The sequence below is a fragment of the Gambusia affinis genome, linkage group LG02 (genome assembly GCF_019740435.1).
Source record: "Gambusia affinis linkage group LG02, SWU_Gaff_1.0, whole genome shotgun sequence".
Taxonomy (NCBI): Eukaryota; Metazoa; Chordata; class Actinopteri; order Cyprinodontiformes; family Poeciliidae; genus Gambusia; species Gambusia affinis.
This window is the reverse complement of record NC_057869.1, coordinates 372,661-392,809: the sequence shown is the minus strand read 5'-3', so window position 1 is coordinate 392,809 and position 20,149 is coordinate 372,661.

Sequence of the window (20,149 nt, the reverse complement as noted above, 5' to 3'; positions counted from 1 at the left end):
ATCTCGGTTAAAACAGTGACATCCCGCTGATCTTTAATAAAAACAACGACATCGTCAGCATAGGCAGATAAAACCATATTGTTCTTAAAACCGGGTAAAATCAGACCATGGACAGTCGAGCGTATTTTCTGGAGGAGGGGTTCCAGGGAGAGTGCGTAGAGCATCCCCGAGAGCGCGCAGCCCTGTCGAACGCCTCTACACACCCTAAAAGGAGCACACAGGCTGCCGTTGATCTTCAGCACACTCTCAATGTCACTGTACAAAACCTGGATCTTGGCGATAAGACCCTCGCCGAACCCAAACCTCCTCATGGTTTCCCAGAGGAAGCCGTGTTCGACGCGGTCGAATGCCTTTTCTTGATCGAGTGAAATCAAGCCCGTTTGCAAACCCAATGAACCGGAGACCTCCAAAACGTCCCGAATTAGGTAGATGTTATCTACCATGGACCTGCTGGGGACACAATAGGTCTGATCCCGGTGGATGACCTGCTCCATAGCCCTTCCCAGCCTAGTGGCCAGGGCCTTGGAGAGGATTTTGTAGTCGGTGCAGAGGAGGGACACGGGGCGCCAGTTCTTGATGTCCTGCAGGTTCCCCTTTTTGGGCAGCAGGGTGATCACTGCCCTGCGGCAGGACAAAGGGAGTGAACCAGTAAGCAGGCTCTCGTTGTAGACGTCCAGCAAGTCTTGGGCCAGAAGATCCCAGTAGGCCTTGTAGAACTCCACAGTGAGCCCGTCAACGCCTGGGGACTTCTGGCCCTGCATGCTGAGGAGGGCTGTGTGGAGCTCCTGGAGCCCCAGAGGGCGCTCCAGCTCGGTGTTTGTCTCCTCGGAGACCTGAGGCAGTTCGTCACAGAACTCCTTCAGCAGTTCCTCGTTCTCTTTATATTCACTGTGGAACAGAGAACGGTAAAACTCCACAGCCCTCCTCCTGATCTGCCCTGGTTCACTCAGTTGCTGCCCCGTGTCCGACAGCAAAGAGTGGATCTGCTTCCTCTGCCCGTGCTTCCTCTCCAAGCTGAAGAAGAAGCTAGAGGGAGCATCCATCTCCGTGATGTTCTGGATCCGGGACCTGACCAATGTGCCTTGAACTTTATTCTCCAGCAGGTTTGCTAAAACTAGCCTTTTAGATTTGAGAGCTTCAATGTGCTCTCGATTTCCTGTGGATTCACTAAGTCGTTCTAACTCCACGATGTTCATCTCCAGATCTCTAATAGATCCGGTCATGTCACGAGTGAAATTGAGAGTATGCTGCTGACTCAGCAGTTTTATTTGCACTTTACCATGGTCCCACCACTGTCTCAGGCTGGTAAAATCAGACTTTCTCTGTCTAAAACCCATCCAAAAATAACCTAAAATCTCTTTAAAACCCAGATCATAAGTTAAAGCCGAGTTAAAATGCCAGTAAGCGCTTCTAGGTAAAATGTTTCTGATAAAAACACTACCTAAAAGCAAAGAGTGATCAGTAAAAGCCACCGGTAAAATCTGGCATGTTTTAAACACGTTAAAATGGTGTTTAAAACAATAAAAACGATCAAGTCGAGCTAAAGAGATTCGGTTTTCCTTAATGTGGGACCATGTGTACTGCCTGGAGCCTGCATGCATCCTCCTCCATACGTCCACCAGGCCGTGAGACGAGACCAGCTGCCGCAGAGCATGTTGGGCCGCTGGATGCGGCTCTGCATGATTACGATCTAAAAACTCGTTTTCTGTACAATTAAAATCCCCACCTATAAAAACATAATCCTCAGACCCACAATCACCCAGCCTTTCCCCAATTTTTTCAAAAAAACGCTTTTTCTCTGCATTGGTGATGGGAGCATAAATATTGATAAAAACCAGGCTAAAATGATCAAATTTTGTTTTGACTAAAAGACACCTCCCTTGAACGACATGTTCAACTTCTGTGGAGTTTGGGGTGAAAGCTCTGGAGAACAGAAAGCCCACCCCTGCACTCTGGGAGGTGCCGTGACTTAAAATGACCTCCCCCCTCCACTCTCTGCCCCAGTCTGTTTCTATTAAGGAATCGCTATGAGTTTCTTGTAAAAAAATGATGTCAATTTTCTTTTGGTTTAATGTTTGGTATATTAATGCACGTTTCTCAGCTTCCCTCGCCCCGTTAAGATTCAAAGATGCAATTTTAAAAGAATCCATATTGGGTAAGAAGCTAAAACCAAAACATAAAAACCTTATAAAAAATAATAAAATACTACTGTACATCATTTTCACTCAAAATTGTTTCCTAGCTTTGGACATTATTTTCTTTAATCTAAAAACTTCTGTATCTGTAAAACCTGATACCTCTTTGTTTCTTATATGATATCTTGCAGAAAAGTAAAACAGTCTCAAATTTGGAAAATAGCTTTCTATTTTTACTCCCCTCAATCCCTTGGTTTGTTGCAAAAAGGTTCTGTAAGATTCTACCGGGTACCTTGGTTCTTTACAGTTACTTTGTGATACGGACACCTCACTGGTGTCAGAGAACCAGTCTTCATTGTCACTACTGTCTGACACCTCCTTCCTGTCTGCAACCAGCTTACTGGCCTGTTTACTGGCTTGCACAGCAGCCACCACATTCTTTCTTTTGCTGCGCCTTTTTATGGGGGTAGAAGCCTCCAGCTCCATCCCCTCCTCTGTTTCACCTGTCTCTCCCTCCGCTCCTGCTCCAACAACCGACTCCACACTGTTCCTCCTTTCATTCTGTCTACCCACCTCCACCTCTACTCTCTCTCCCTGACCTCCACACACTAAGTGCTCCTCATCGCCCTTCACCTCCTCCTGCTCTCCCTGCACACCATCTTTCTCCCCCTCAACACTTCCACCCTCACCACTATTCACCCCATCACCACACACCACCGTGCTCTCATCCATACCCACACACACACTCATTCCCAAAGCTCCCTCACTCACGACTTTACCTCTCTCTAGCTCTCCTGCAACGGGCTCCTCCACCACCACCGCGGGTTCCTCCGCCGCCTCCACGGCCTCCTCCGCAGCAGCCGCGGGTTCCTCCTCGGTGGGAGCGGGTTTCCCCGCAGCAGCCGCGGGTTCTTCCGCAGCGGCAGCGGGTTTCCCCGCAGCGGCAGCGGGCTCCTCCGCTGCCCTACCCTCACTAGGCGGGTTTCCAGGCTGCTCAGCAGCCGCCTGCTGCTTCGCCGGACCCGGCGGGGCCGGTCCGGCCCTGTCTGGGCACATTTTTATGATGTGGCCCTCTTGACCACAACCAAAACATTTCATGTTTGAAGACGTAGCAAACAAAACATAGTCAAAATCATCAATCCGTACATGAAAACGTAAGTTGAGCTCCTCATCTTTACGATTAAGAATCATAAACAGTTGTCTCCTGTGGGAGACAACATGTTTCAGCAAAGGTGATTTGCACCCTGTTGGAACCTTTTTTAGCGGCGACACCACCTTGCCGTGCCTCGACAACTCTTTAATTAAAAACTCGTCACTTATAAACGGGGGGACATTTGACAGTGTTACCTTCGTTGCAGGTAAAGTTAGCGGCGAGACTTGTAAAAACAACTCACCCACAGAAACGCCCACCTCCACCAGCTGTTGAGCTTGCTCAACCTTTTCAACAAACAATACCACCGCTCCATTCATCCGTGCTGCCGACCTTATGTTCCCGTGCCCAATCACATCACCCACAGCCAAACAAACTTCCTCCACGCTGCACGGAGAACCAGCACCCACCTTGATGCCGTTCTTCCGCGTCAGCGTGGAGAAAGACCCACCACCAACCACCATGGCGTCCTCAGACGCCGGCCTGACGGCCACACCCGAACCCACAAAACCCCCTTAAAACGTGCCAAACTAAACCAAAATTACAATTAAACAAGTAACACAAACACCCAGTGAATAAACAGTAAGAAAAAACAAAGATAGAAAAGATACAAACACTCGCTCTCTCACTCTTCTTCCGCTCTTCCGCACACACCCTCCTCTCACACGAAGAAGAAGAAGAAGATTTTTTGATTTTTAACAATACATTTATTGTACAATAATTCAACAATAAAAACATTACATAAATCAGGTCAAAGATACTAAAACAAAATAAATTATTACATTAACACTTTGTTATATTTTAGTTCTCCCTGATCGGAAATGATGCACAAAATATTATTAAATCCCCACAATTTTAAAAACCCCGACAAATTCCCGGTGACTCTGTAGAAGCAAAACTCTAACCTCAACCTTGCCCTGATGTTCACCTTCCACAGAGTCACCGCGTCTAATTGAGGTCCACCCTGCATTTTGTCCCTTCGAGTTATATAAATAGCCATCTTGGCCTCGGCTAATAAATAATTTAAAATCCGGGATTTAAAACTAGTGGATCGACTATAATGTACACCATTTATAAAAACAGAATTAGTAAAAACCACGCCAAAGAGGCTAAAAATGCTTGCTAAAAAATTTAAAAAACTAGTTAACCGTACACAATCCATAAAAACATGAAAAACACTCTCGGACAAACTGCAAAAAGGACACTCGTTTAAAACCCCAGGACTGATGACCGATAAAAACGAGTTCGTGGCGATGGCGCCGTGCAGGATCCGCCACTGCAGATCACCAGTCCTTTTCTTTATTGGAGGCTTGTATAAAGTCCTCCACTGAGGTTTTTGCCCTCCCAGTTTGTCAGTCCATACGCTGACGGATCTTTTGCAAAGAGTTCTCTTGTTCAGGATCTTTACGTATTTATACAGTATTTTTGGCCCGTTTTGCAGAGCTCCAGCCCTAATCCTGGGCTGTGCAGCAGGGGGCCACTTTCCTCCCCAAAATTGGGATCCAGGGACACGTCAGGGAACGGGTCATTCTGATCGGGCAGACACTCTTTTGTGGCGTGTAAATGCAGAAGCCGCCTCTCCCCAGCCGTCATTCGCTCCTTCACCCTCTCCAGGAAGCGTTGTGTCAGCCTGGCGGACCGGATCTTCAACAGTGTGCTGACCTCCTGGACGTTGGCAAAGTCCGGTCCAGCCACCTCCACCAGACGCCGCAGGGTCACCGTCCCGGACCTGGACAGCGCTTCAGAAAGGCCCGGCACGGTGCTGTCGCAGACGTCTAATCTCGCTCCACAGATCAACGGTTCTTCTAAAAGCCAATGCAGAGAATTATGCGATTTTGTCCTGTGCAGTTTAAAAAAGGCACAAGATTTTAAAACGCTTTGATAAAATTGAGGCAACCCCTTTAACTTTAAAAAACTAAAATCAGTTAAAAACAGAGCAGCATCCAGCCCCAGAAAATTAACGCGTCTGAGAATGCAACTGGCCACGTCTCTCCATACAGGGGAACCTGTCAAATACTTCTGGATGAACTGTAATCTAAAAGTAGCCGTTCTACTGGCCAGGTGGACGAGGCCCTGGCCCCCCTCCTCTCTCGGTAAAAACAAAACAGACTGTGGCACCCAGTGTAGACCGTTCCAAAAGAAGTTGACCATCTCTGTTTGGATTTTTGCAAGTAGCCCAGATGGCGGGTCTAACACTGCAAGTTTGTGCCACAGCTGTGAAGCGACTAGATTGTTTAAAACCAGCACTCTACCTCGGTAGGACATTTGTGAATGTAGCCATTTCCACTTTGATAACTTGTTTTTAATTTTTTCTTCAACATTTTCCCAGTTCTTTTTTACAACATATTTATCGCCTAAAAACACACCGAGATATTTAAAACCATCCTTTTTCCATAAAAGACCCTGAGGGAGAACTGGGAGCCCGTCGGACCACTCGCCGACTGCCAGGGCTTCGCTCTTTCCCCAGTTCACCCTCGCAGCGGACAGAGTTGAAAACTTTTTTGTGATCTCGGTTAAAACAGTGACATCCCGCTGATCTTTAATAAAAACAACGACATCGTCAGCGTAGGCAGATAAAACCATATTGTTCCTAAAACCGGGTAAAACCAGACCATGGACAGTCGAGCGTATTTTCTGGAGGAGGGGTTCCAGGGAGAGTGCGTAGAGCATCCCCGAGAGCGCGCAGCCCTGTCGAACGCCTCTACACACCCTAAAAGGAGCACACAGGCTGCCGTTGATCTTCAGCACACTCTCAATATCACTGTACAAAACCTGGATCTTGGCGATAAGACCCTCGCCGAACCCAAACCTCCTCATGGTTTCCCAGAGGAAGCCGTGTTCGACGCCTTTTCTTGATCGAGTGAAATCAAGCCCGTTTGCAAACCCAATGAACCGGAGACCTCCAAAACGTCCCAATTAGGTAGATGTTATCTACCATGGACCTGCTAGGGGACACAATAGGTCTGATCCCGGTGGATGACCTGCTCCATAGCCCTTCCCAGCCTAGTGGCCAGGGCCTTGGAGAGGATTTTGTAGTCGGTGCAGAGGAGGGACACGGGGCGCCAGTTCTTGATGTCCTGCAGGTTCCCCTTTTTGGGCAGCAGGGTGATCACTGCCCTGCGGCAGGACAAGGGGAGTGAACCAGTAAGCAGGCTCTCGTTGTAGACGTCCAGCAAGTCTTGGGCCAGAAGATCCCAGTAGGCCTTGTAGAACTCCACCGTGAGCCCGTCAACGCCTGGGGACTTCTGGCCCTGCATGCTGAGGAGGGCTGTGTGGAGCTCCTGGAGCCCCAGAGGGCGCTCCAGCTCGGTGTTGGTCTCCTCGGAGACCTGAGGCAGTTCGTCACAGAACTCCTTCAGCAGTTCCTCGTTCTCTTTATATTCACTGTGGAACAGAGAACGGTAAAACTCCACAGCCCTCCTCCTGATCTGCCCTGGTTCACTCAGTTGCTGCCCCGTGTCCGACAGCAAAGAGTGGATCTGCTTCCTCTGCCCGTGCTTCCTCTCCAAGCTGAAAAAGAAGCTAGAGGGAGCATCCATCTCCGTGATGTTCTGGATCCGGGACCTGACCAATGTGCCTTGGACTTTATTCTCCAGCAGGTTTGCTAAAACTAGCCTTTTAGATTTGAGAGCTTCAATGTGCTCTCGATTTCCTGTGGATTCACTAAGTCGTTCTAACTCCACGATGTTCATCTCCAGATCTCTAATAGATCCGGTCATGTCACGAGTGACATTGAGAGTATGCTGCTGACTCAGCAGTTTTATTTGCACTTTACCATGGTCCCACCACTGTCTCAGGCTGGTAAAATCAGACTTTCTCTGTCTAAAACCCGTCCAAAAATAACCTAAAATCTCTTTAAAACCCAGATCATAAGTTAAAGCCGAGTTAAAATGCCAGTAAGCGCTTCTAGGTAAAATGTTTCTTATAAAAACACTACCTAAAAGCAAAGAGTGATCGGTAAAAGCTACCGGTAAAATCTGGCCTGTTTTAAACACGTTAAAATGGTGTTTAAAACAATAAAAACGATCAAGTCGAGCTAAAGAGATTCGGTTTTCTTTAATGTGGGACCATGTGTACTGCCTGGAGCCTGCATGCATCCTCCTCCATACGTCCACCAGGCCGTGAGACGAGACCAGCTGCCGCAGAGCATGTTGGGCCGCTGGATGCGGCTCTGCATGATTACGATCTAAAAACTCGTTTTCCGTACAATTAAAATCCCCACCTATAAAAACATAATCTTCCGACCCACAATCACCCAGCCTTTCCCCAATTTTTTCAAAAAAACGCTTTTTCTCTGCATTGGTGATGGGAGCATAAATATTGATAAAAACCAGGCTAAAATGATCAAATTTTGTTTTGACTAAAAGACACCTCCCTTGAACGACGTGCTCAACTTCTGTGGAGTTTGGGGTGAAAGCTCTGGAGAACAGGAAGCCCACCCCTGCACTCTGGGAGGTGCCGTGACTTAAAATGACCTCCCCCCTCCACTCTCTGCCCCAGTCTGTTTCTATTAAGGAATCACTGTGAGTTTCTTGTAAAAAAATGATGTCAATTTTCTTTTGGTTTAATGTTTGGTATATCAATGCACGTTTCTCTGCTTCCCTCGCCCCGTTAAGATTCAAAGATGCAATTTTAAAAGAATCCATGTTGGGTAAGAAGCTAAAACCAAAACATAAAAACCTTATAAAAAATAATAAAATACTACTGTACATCATTTTCACTCAAAATTGTTTCCTAGCTTTGGACATTATTTTCTTTAATCTAAAAACTTCTGTATCTGTAAAACCTGATACCTCTTTGTTTCTTATATGATATCTTGCAGAAAAGTAAAACAGTCTCAAATTTGGAAAGTAACTTTCTATTTTTACTCCCCTCAATCCTTTGGTTTGTTGCAAAATGTTCTGTAAGATTCTACCGGGTACCTTGGTTCTTTACTGCTACTTTGGGTTATGGACACCTCACTCGTGTCAGAGAACCAGTCCTCATTGTCGCTGCTGTCTGACACCTCCTTCCTGTCTGCAACCAGCTTACTGGCCTGTTTACTGGCTTGCACAGCACCACATTTTTCCTTTTGCTGCGCCTTTTTATGGGGTAGAAGCCTCCAGCTCCATCCCCTCCTCTGTTTCACCTGTCTCTCCCTCCGCTCCTGCTCCAACAACCGACTCTACACTGTTCCTCCTTTCATTCTGTCCACCCACCTCCTCCTCTACTCTCTCTCCCTGACCTCCACACACTAAGTGCTCCTCATTGCCCTTCACCTCCTCCTGCTCTCCCTGCACACCGTCTTTCTCCCCCTCAACACTTCCACCCTCACCACTATTCACCCCATCACCACACACCACCGTGCTCTCATCCATACCCACACACACACTCATTCCCAAAGCTCCCTCACTCACGACTTTACCTCTCTCCAGCTCTCCTGCAACGGGCTCCTCTACCACCACCGCGGGTTCCTCCGCCGCCTCCACGGCCTCCTCCGCAGCAGCCGCGGGTTCCTCCTCGGTGGGAGCGGGTTTCCCCGCAGCAGCCGCGGGTTCTTCCGCAGCGGCAGCGGGTTTCCCCGCAGCGGCAGCGGGCTCCTCCGCTGCCCTACCCTCACTAGGCGGGTTTCCAGGCTGCTCAGCAGCCGCCTGCTGCTTCGCCGGACCCGGCGGGGCCGGTCCGGCCCTGTCTGGGCACATTTTTATGATGTGGCCCTCTTGACCACAACCAAAACATTTCATGCTTGAAGACGTAGCAAACAAAACATAGTCAAAGTCATCAATCCGTACATGAAAACGTAAGTTGAGCTCCTCATCTTTACGATTAAGAATCATAAACAGTTGTCTCCTGTGGGAGACAACATGTTTCAGCAAAGGTGATTTGCACCCTGTCGGGACTTTTTTGAGCGGCGACACCACCTTGCCGTGCCTCGACAACTCTTTAATCAAAAACTCGTCACTTATAAACGGGGGGACATTTGACAGCGTTACCTTCGTTGCAGGTAAAGTTAGCGGCGAGACTTGTAAAAACAAATCGCCGACAGAAACGCCCACTTCCACCAGCTGTTGAGCTTGCTCAACCTTTTCAACAAACAATACCACCGCTCCATTCATCCGTGCTGCCGACCTTATGCTCCCGTGCCCAATCACATCACCCACAGCCAAACAAACTTCCTCCACGCTGCACGGAGAACCAGCACCCACCTTGATGCCGTTCTTCCGCGTCAGCGTGGAGAAAGACCCACCACCAACCACCATGGCGTCCTCAGACGCCGGCCTGACGGCCACACCCGAACCCACAAAACCCCCTTAAAACGTGCCAAACTAACACAAAATTACAATTAAACAAGTAACACAAACACCCAGTGAATAAACGGTAAGAAAAAACAAAGATAGAAAAGATACACAATCGTTCGCTCTCTCACTCTTCTTCCGCTCTTCCGCACACACCCTCCTCTCACACGAAGAAGAAGAAGAAGAAGAAGGAGAAGAAGAAGATTTTTGATTTTTTTGATTTTTAACAATACATTTATTGTACAATAATTCAACAATATAAACATTACATAAATCAGGTCAAAGATACTAAAACAAAATAAATTATTACATTAACACTTTGTTATATTTTAGTTCTCCCTGATCGGAAATGATGCACAAAATATTATTAAAGCCCCACAATTTTAAAAACCCCGACAAAAAGAAGAAGAAGAAGAAGAAGAAGAAGAAGAAGAAGAAGAAGAAGAAGAAGAAGAAGAAGAAGAAGAAGAAGAAGAAGACGTACTGATCCGGTGTGTCTGTCGTCACCCATCGCCTCCTCCCAGACATGCGCAGTGGGTTCCTGTGAGCGGGAGAAAATGTCTGTCTGGTCGACAGTAACAGAAATCCGCTACATAAATCATCTGATTTGACGAATTGTAAATTCAGCAGCGCTTCGTCCAACTTTTATCGCCGCTTGGAGAGGAAGCTTAAAGAAAAGTGATGTTAGCACAGCTAGCTGTACAGCACTGGTGTCAAACTCCAGTCCTGGAGGTTTTTACGGTGGCCGACAGGTGCAAATGCGCAGCAAAAGAGAAAACATGCAAATAAAAAAAAGACACGAGCACAAATTAAATGCGGCAAACAAAAAGCAAATAAAATGCAGCAAACAAAAAAAAAAACACTCCCGAATGAAATGCAGGAAACAAAAAAAAAAAAAAAAAAAACACTCCCGAATGAAATGCAGGAAACAAAAAAGAAAAAAAAACACCCCCGAATGAAATGCAGGAAACAAAAAAAAAAAAAACACCCCCGAATGAAATGCAGGAAACAAAAAAAAAAAAAACACCCCCGAATGAAATGCAGGAAACAAAAAAAAAAAAAAACACCCCCGAATGAAATGCAGGAAACAAAAAAGAAAAAAACACCCCCGAATGAAATGCAGGAAACAAAAAAGAAAAAAACACCCCCGAATGAAATGCAGGAAACAAAAAGTGTTGAAAACGGAAGTGCGCCAGACCACCAGGGGGAGTCAAAGAAAATAGTATTCATTTCTATGGGACCAGATGCAAGATTCAGAGAAAGAAATTTGAAAGAAAGTAAAGGTACGTATTACTATATTTCTTTTCAGATACGCTGTCTTTTATAATATTTTTATAAAATTATTGCGTGGAGATGTTGACTGAGGTGTCGCCTATATGGAACAACTCTGTGACCAAAAGTCTGATATATAGCGATGTAACATTCGCCAACAGTTGCTATTATTATTTTATTTAATTAAAAAATATATAGATTTATTTAATTGGTGGAGAAACAAAACAAGAACGTAAGAAGGCAGAGCTGCTCATTGCTGTTTGTTTTTGACTCCTGTCATGGTGGTGAGAACAGACACGCTCCTCCTGATTGTTATTTCTTGCTTGTTGCTCCTTGGACTGTGTTCATCAGTGAGCATTGTTTACCATTAATGCAGTGCTTCTCAATTCCAGTCCTCAGGCCCCAATGCTCTGCATGTTTTAGATGTGCCTCTATTCCAGAACAGCTGATTCAAATGATTGCATGACCATCAAGTGCTGCAGAAGCCTGTTAATCACCCACATATTCAATCCAGGTGTGTGGCAGAAAGGAAACACCTAAAACATGCAGGGCGGGGGGGCGTGAGGACCAGAATTGAGAAATACTGCATTAATGCATTGTCTTAATTGCTATGTTTAATAGTGCAGACAGTATAGGGCTGTAGAATTATATTGATTCTACAATATTTATCATTTTTTATGGAAGACAATTAGCGCCACCAAAAAATAAAAAAATAAAGTCAGAATTTATTTATTTTTTTCAGTGGCCTTAATCCTTTTCCGTATTTTTTTCCACCCTCAGAAGGTGTCGATAGGTCAAACCATAGGGGTCCATAGACTCATGTCTGCTTTGTGGCGGCGCAGCAGCAAGGCTCCGCCTCCCCCAGTCTCACTCTCACCTTCTGCTCACATTAGAAACTCCACACCAGTTTTTAAATTGTGTTCATAGACCAAGTAAAACCGGAGGGCTGCTGAAATAAGTAAACCATACTTTTCCCAATGTCAGAGAAATGTCAAAAAGCAGCTTTTCCAGTTATGAGAAAGGGAACGAGCTTCCAAATGTAAAATACGAAACGCAACATCAGAGTCCTTTGTGTTTAGAAATCTCAAATATTCAATCACTAACAATGGGCTGCTTTCTGTTGCTAAGATAAGAAGTTGTGTTAGCAACCGTGAAGGAGAAGCAGAACAGAGCAGCGGCAAAAACAATGAGATCGCAAAATTAATGCAAAGTTTGGATATTGTTGCGACTCGTGGCATCCAGTTTGTGATTTGTCAGTGGTTTCTGTTCTGCATGTAAAGGATGAACATGCAGCATCTTTGATTCATTTTGTCCAGTTGAAGACTGTTAATCAGAGTCAGGTATTGTGTAGTTGATGATTTTAATCAGTTTTCAGTTAATCAAGTCTATGGAACACAAAATGTCACTAAAATCACTCTGTCCTTCCAAAATGTTTCAGAAAATCATAAAAGTGCATCGAATCGTATCGTTTGCCAAATATCATGATACATACTGCATCATGATCAGAATATCGTGTTGTTATGTGCTTTTGGCACATTGTATTTATTTCTATTTTTTTCTCTTGGATTGTTTTGTATTGACTTTAGTTGTATGATGTTTTGTTGTTTAATATACTTTGGAGTTTGGATAATTATTTCTTGTAATTTGGTCGCGCCGCCCACTCCCAACCAACCTAGGATGTTTTGACGTCTCCATCCTGCCTCACTGTAGTTTTTTGTTAGCCGTTTGTTTGGTTGATGTTTTTTTTCGTTGTGATTTTGACCTGGTGGGGCCGGTTGTCCTGTTTTCGATTTTTCCTTTTCAGTCGTTTCTTTTTTTTCTGTAGTCCGGCCCCCTGCTGTACCGTTCTGTTCTTTTTGATCGGCTCGTTAGGTCCAACTTTCTGTTGATACTTTGGGATTTTTGTTTTCTTTTATTTTTAGGGACACGGGGAAACTGAGGATTTAATTCTCTCTTCCTTCACAGAATCAAAAGAAGCTCAAGAAAAGTTCCAGAGAGTTGTGAAATAAAATACGTTTGAATCCTCATTTTTGTCTTCGTGTCCTCAAATATGTTGTGCCCTTTGTGGACGTAACAGTATTTTGTTGTGGTTTCTGACATGGGCGATATGGGCAACCGCCCAGGGCATTTTCTTTTTAGGGACGGCAGGAGACTTCTGTGGATTGTGGCACAGCAGAATGAAGAAGAGTTTGTATTGATAATGATGCTGGCTAAATGTATTTAATATATAGGTGTTTTTATGGGAATGTGGATCTTTCAGATCAAACTGAAATCATTTTGAACTTGGACTTGGTCTCAGTGGTTTTTACTGCAACGCTGCTTCATGGCTCCTTGGCTGCATGTCCTCCTCCACCTTCTTTCCATCCCCTTTCTGTTGGATTTCTTTCAAAATAAATGACATTAGTGGCAAAAAAGTGAAGTTCATGCTATGTTGGGACAGGAGACACGATGTTTCCATCCCTGAAATTAAGATACATAGAATCACAGATCTAAATCTAAACTACGTTACAGACAGTAAACCCAATAACAACAACATACTTTATCTGAGGCATCGTTCATTAAAATGGCACATTTCTGATGGATTAAAATGAAATATGATAGGAACTCTGAATGATATGCTGTTAGCCTTTAGCCATTAGCCTGTTGACGTCCAGTCATCATCCAGAATCTCTGCTTCTCCACCTGGACAGAATAATGAGGTCATGAAGGTTCTGGAGAACTTTCTACTTTTACTTAAGTAGATTTTTTGAGCACTTTCTCCACCACTGATGTTCCCAGGATAATATAAATAAATACATTTATGATTTATTGCACCTTTCTTCATTTTTTGTGTATTTCTAAGAGAAATATCTCAGTCTGAAGTATTAGCACAGCTTATGTAATGAAATAATAATAATTTACTTTATTAAAATAAATTTCACTCTTTGCTGTCTGTAGCTGAGTTTACATATCAAACTGTAATAAATATTTTTCTAGAAATATAGTAAAAAATTATGTAGCTAATGTTTGACAATGACTGATTTATCAAAGTTTGTCTTTACAATAAAATGTCAAATCAATTCTTCATATTTTGAAACATTAAATGTTTTAATGTACATTAAATTATGGAATCATGTAAATATGTTTTTTAATAAAACACTGTATGTTCATCGATGTTCATATAAAAATCATTTCTAACAAACAAAAACATTCTGCTGTTTATTCAGAAACATTTCAATCATCTAAAGTTAGAAACTCATTTCTCTGGTTGGCGTGTCGATGATAGGAATGAACTTCAAATACTCTGAAGAACGTGAAGTCCGGCCCAGTTAGCTGTGTTAGCTTACTGCAACATTCAACATGGCGGCACCGACCCGCTACTCATGTCTGGTCCTGGAGGTCAGGGAGGTCAGCAGATCCAGAGGAGCAGCAGTGCATTCTGGGTAGGAGATCAGCTGGCTGGACCTGGAAGACGGACCGGTGCCGAGGGTTCTGATGTCAGCATGCGAGTCCGGAGGAACCCAGACGGTTGGACGTTGTCCATCAGGGGGCAGAACAACGGCCTTTGACCTGTGAGGCTGTGAAATGTTTCCTGGACAGTAACTGGATCAGAAGCTGCGTTAGGTCACAATGTTCCTCTGTGTCCTGGTGCGGATCAGGACCCGATGGCGGCCGGTTCCAGGCGGCGCCGCCGGGGCCAAGAATCCAGTGTGCCGTTCTCAGAGGAACAGAATGTGGCGCCGCTGCCGGTTTGTTTTGGTGCTTCCAGATTTCACAGAGGACACGACCCGGTTCTCACCGCAGAGAGTCGTCTGAGAGGGGCCCTGGGGCCTGGGGGAGGGGAGGGGTCTGGGGGTGGAGAGGGGTCCCGAGGGCCAGGGGGAGGGCCCTGGGGGGGAGGAGGGTCCCGAGGGGAGGAGGGCCCCGGGGCCCTCCTCCTTTATGTCATTCCAGGACCTGGACAGACGCCTGGACGGCGACAGACTGATGCTCATGTCTGTTGGCCAGATTAACCTTTCCGCTTCCTGCTGACCCTCAGGGCGGCTCCAGAACCGCCGACCGTCTGAACACAGGAACCGGTTCGACCCAACAGGATGCGTCTGCTGAGCTCAGTCACGTCCAGAAGCCGCTCTGCTGACCTGGAACCTGAACCTTGACCTCTGGAGTCCCGTCAGCCTCCCGCATTTTTATTCATCTCCTGTTTTCAATTGGAGAATAAAATATGTTGAGTTCTTTAAATGTAAGAACTTGATTAAAAATGTTATTCAAATTCATTTCAAGGTCTTTAATTAATTGCAATCAATCAAAAACTATATTGGCAAATCAAACACATTTTTAATTAAAAAACCTTTTAGCTGCTAAATGATTTATTAAATATCCACCAGATATTTAGAGTTTTAATCTTCAGCTTCTCCGTCAGACTGGAACAAAGTTCATCTGATTCAACGTCTTTTGAAACGTGGATGCTATCATTAGCGTTAGCTGCTACATGTTAGCATCAAGACGCTATTTTAGGTTAGCGTAGCTTCACTGATAGGCTATGTGCTTTTAGCTGAACTTGAACATAATAATTGTGTTTTCCAATTTATAGGTGTGCATCAGATTTACAGTCCTACCGGAAACACGTGGAAACAAAGGTTCCGCCTCGGGACTTCAGTGTGCGACAAATAAAAGTAACTGCTAAAGTTTAAATCTGTGGAATTAGTTAATTGCAGTAATGTGTAAAAGTTTTTTAGTTTTTATGTTTTAGAAGGTTAAGATGTTTTTTAGCTTTATCTGAAGTTTTGATTCTCCTTGAAAACCAGGAGGTTTCAGGCTTAGATCAAGCTGTGCTGAAAGGCTCAGTGTGATGATGATGATGATGATGATGATGATGATGATGATGATGACACAGGCCGTCCCGTTCTGACCGGCGCTCTGGGTGTCTCTGTTCTCCAGCAGCAGCAGAACCAAACCGGATGAATCAATTTGACCTGGAAACAAAAAAACACCAGCTGAGGAAGAGGAGGAGGAAGATCAGGCTGAACTTCAGAAAAATCTAAAGGATTTTTCTTATGAGCTGCATAAGAAATCTTTTCCTCACCACTACATCCCACAATAATCCAGCATAGATTATTCTACATCCCCTGGTTTCCTTTCTGGAGATGAAGGACGATCCGATTGGTCCTGCGCCGCCGCGCCGCCCCGCCCCGCGCCGCCCCGCCCCGCCCCGCCCCGCCCCGCCGTCGATCTGAGCTGCATTCAGAACCCTAACCGCTGCAGCGTGGCGCAGCTGTGGGTTCAAATCCCAGCCATGCAGCAGTGTGTGTCTTTACATTCTCAACGATCCCCATGAACACACAAACTCCACCAGGACGGATGTTTGTTGATGTCCGTGTCTCTCAAGAGGATCTCCATGGAAACCGCCTCAGTCTGGTCACCTGGCACTTCCTGTTTGTGGTCCCATCGTCCTTCTTGTCAGCTTCAGAGCCTGACCTGAAAGCAGACTGCGATCCGAGTTCTGGTCTGAACCGGACGGTTTCCATGACAGCTGCTGATATTTAGGCCTCCAGTTCAAACCAGTAAAACTTGAAGCACCAGCAGGAAGTAACCAGCCCAGATAACGGCGCAGTCTGGAGGAAGTGGAGTTATACTGGCTGCAGCTTGCTTCTTGAGTTTTTATGTTTTTATGTCCCTCCATGGTGCCGCAGGTCTTCAGAATCCCTCCTTGGTTCGACCCAAATCTCTCCGGTCCTGTAAGACTGGAGTTGTTCGTGTCTCATCACATCTTCCCAGTCATGAAGCTGCTGCTCTGCCTTCATCATGTGGAGGAGACCTCGGCGTCCTCTGGACTCATGGAGCTGCAGCCTCTCATGACCAGGTGAAGGATGAAGCTCAGACTCTGTTTCCGTGTTTCTCTTGTTTCTAAAAACCTCCAGTTTATTTTGAGGTCTCAGACTTTTGAGGTCCAGCTGAGAAGTTTGGGGAGAATTTGAAGCTCATTCTAAAAGTTAGCGGCTCTTTGTGTTGAAAACCCTGTTTTCCTTTGGGGATTAAGACATGTTTAAGGTCGGGGTTAAACTCTTTCCTTCCCTCAGACCTGGAGGCCCACAGCATGCCGGGTCCACCGCAGGGACTGGGTCGGCTTCTCCTCTGGGAGTCGGCAGGTTGCGTGTAATCTGCTGCACATCTCGCGCAGGCCGAGCTTTCTCCTGAGCTAAAGCTGATCTGGGACACGTGGGGACCGGATGGGATGCGTGTGATTAGGGGGAAGGGGTCGGACCCGCTCTGGGAGGCGGCAGGTGATCCAGTCAGGCAGGGGAAGACGGGCCACGTTGTGCTGACCAGACGCCGACGGCAGCAGCAGACCTGAAGGAAACGGTGCAGGACTCCTTCCCAGATCCGGGTTCTCTGACTCAGGTCTGTTTGTTTGAAACCTGAGTCGGATGAACAAGCAGGAACAAATCATTGAGCCGTGAAGGTTCTCTCAAGTCAAAGATAAATAAACAGACAGAAAAACCTGTTTTGATGCCGAGGACATTCCGTTCCCAATCCTGAAGTGGATGCAGGTTCACTGCAGTCGGGTTGTATCGGGTCCAATGAGGACACGTTTGGAGGGAAAAGACATTATTCCAGATTGGAGCCGTATTTTATCCTTGATATCATTTCCATTCCTTCTGCTGCCTGCAGCCCATCCCAACAGGTTGGGGAGGAGACAGACAGGAACTCTCTCTGCATGGCAAAACTTCATCCTGCCGTGACCTTTGACCCACCAGGCGGTTCTGATTCCAGGACCAGCTGGTAGAACCTGCTGGACAAAGGTCGGTCCGGAGAGCCTTCAACTGCCCAGACATCCAGTCACGCTTCACTGATGCATCAAAGTTTATAAATATTAATGATTGTTAGCAATTTATTATTGTAAACAAATATTTTAGTAATCAAGAGTTCTGTCAATTATTCTTACAATTAATCTGATTATTTTTTAAATTTGAATAATCAAGTAACTCAAATCATTCAAGGAATCGTTACGGTTCTGCAATTCATTAACAGATGGATCAAAACCAGGAGGAAGGAACCAAAATGAAAAGCAGATTGGGACTGAAGGTCACTTCACAGCTATCAACAGCTAGCATGCTAGCTGCTAGCATGCTAGCTGCTAGCTGGTTAAATGCTGATCAATGAGCAATCATGATTCAGATTAACATCCTGAAACAACTTCAAGACTTACTGATTAAGAAAAAAGAGGAATCAGCAAAACAAATTATACGATGATGTCATCACTGAGCAAGGAGGAAGAGGAGCAGACGGTGATGAAGGCAGACCAGGACCAAAGCTTCAGAACCAGGAAACCTCGAACAGAGAGATCGGATCCCGCTCTTCAGAAATGATCTCAGCCCCGACTCCATCTGACTGAAGGGATTCCAGTTCAGGTCCAACAGAACAGAACCGGACCTCTTCTATTGGACGGTACCGCTGCCGTGTCGGCACTCGGGTGAGTCTGGGAGAAGCTCAGGTTCTGAAGGTTCTGAAGGTCCAGCAGGTCTGGCGTCTCCATCGAGGTTCTGCTCCAAAGTCTCCCTGATCGCCGGGTGGTGATGCAGCTCCAGAGCAATGCATGCTGGGAGATGCAGTCCAATCGGTCCGTCTGAGTAACATGGCAGCTCCTCTGGACCAGACGGACCGGTTCTCCCCTTAACCAGAACCTCTGCGACGCTGAGGTCTGGTCCACGATTGGCTCCTTCCAGGCTGGACGCCTGTCAGGCTTTAGGTTACTTGACCTTTGGCTGCTGGAGGTCAAGCTGACCTGTGCTCCTCTCTTTCTTCTCCTACTGCTCTCCGGTTTGATTGCTGTTGTTTCTGTTTTCTGTTCATGGAAGCTGAACCTGGTCTGGTGTTCTGATTGACTGGTACCGAGCCCAGTTCTGGTTCTGCTGGGGGTTCCTTCCTGTTCAAGGAGAGTTTTTCTGCTGCTGGGTTTCCTCACAAAGAAAATGAATTTGAATAATGAACTGAAAGACGACATTTGTGTGAAATGTTGCATCATCAGTGAAACTGGAGTGAATATTTGATCAGCTGTTGCAGGAGGACAGAAACCAGCTGGGACTCTTCTAGGAGGCTTTTATTTTGTCCCACTGCAGAAACTTCCTGTTCCTCCCAGCTGCTGTCCAGCAGTAAGTGCGTCTCTGCTTTTGTCCCGTTTTGGGTCAGACGAGTTCAGAGATTTTCTGAGCGCTTTCAGCTGCTGCTCCTCTCAGCAGGTGCTGCCGGCTTTCACCTTTCATCCTCCTAATGTGGCTTTTCCTCTCTGCAGAGAAACAGAGAGGACTTACTGGAAGGTTGAGGAACGACGTGTTGAAGTTACAGCTGCTCCCTGTTAACGTGCCAGGTAGAGACGAAATGACCAAACCTGACATTTCTGCCTTTCACTTCTGAGAAACAAACATCTGCTGGGGAGAGAAATATAAAAAATGTTTCTAATGAAAGACAGAAAGTGTCAGAGAGGCTGTGAGGGGCAGAACAGCAGCTTGCATTCGTTCTCTATGAGATCGTTGAGTTTTCCTCAAGTCTGGACTACAAACTGCCGGCCGTGACGCAGGACGTCTTCTGGGACAAACTGGAGCCTCTGGACACAATTCAGGCAGGAAAGAATGAATGAAGCAGAGTTTCCATCGCCAGACGTCGTCTCACCCTCCAGACAACGCGTCGCTTTTTATTAATATTATGTCCGATTTTTATTCATCTGTAACCATAATAGCTAAATGGGTTAGCCAGTGTTTGGGTCATGATTGGCCTCTGATTGGCCACCCGGCACCGGAAGATTCATCTATAGAAACGTCTCGGCCACGGCAGCAGCCACATCATGATCTGAGGTTAGCACAAAGTCACATGATGTCACGTGATGTCACGTCATGTGACTGCTGGGAGGCGGAGCTCAGATCATCTGGAAGTCCAGAAGTCCGTCTCTCTGCTCTTCTCCTCACAGGTTCAGAAATCAAAACGCTTTATAAAACTTTTCTTTCCAGAATATTTCCTCGTTTTAAACCCAGGCGCCAAAATCTCTGCTGAGGGACACAGTGACACCTAGTGGAGCAAATGGCAACTAACAGGCGCTGGAGGCCAGGAGGGTTTGGATGTGAGGAAGAAGCTTCTGGACTTTGATCATTTTCTGTTGCTCAGACCTGCTGGGGGACAGATGGGGACAGGTGGGTCCCTCGGATGGGGCCCCTCAGAGCAGCGACTTCCTCCAGCCAATCAGCAGCTCCGCTTCTTCCTCTCTGCACACCAGAGACGTGATCAAAGCTCCAGTCAACAGCGAGGGTGGTCAGATAGCAGTGTGTGTGTGTGTGTGCGTGTGTGTG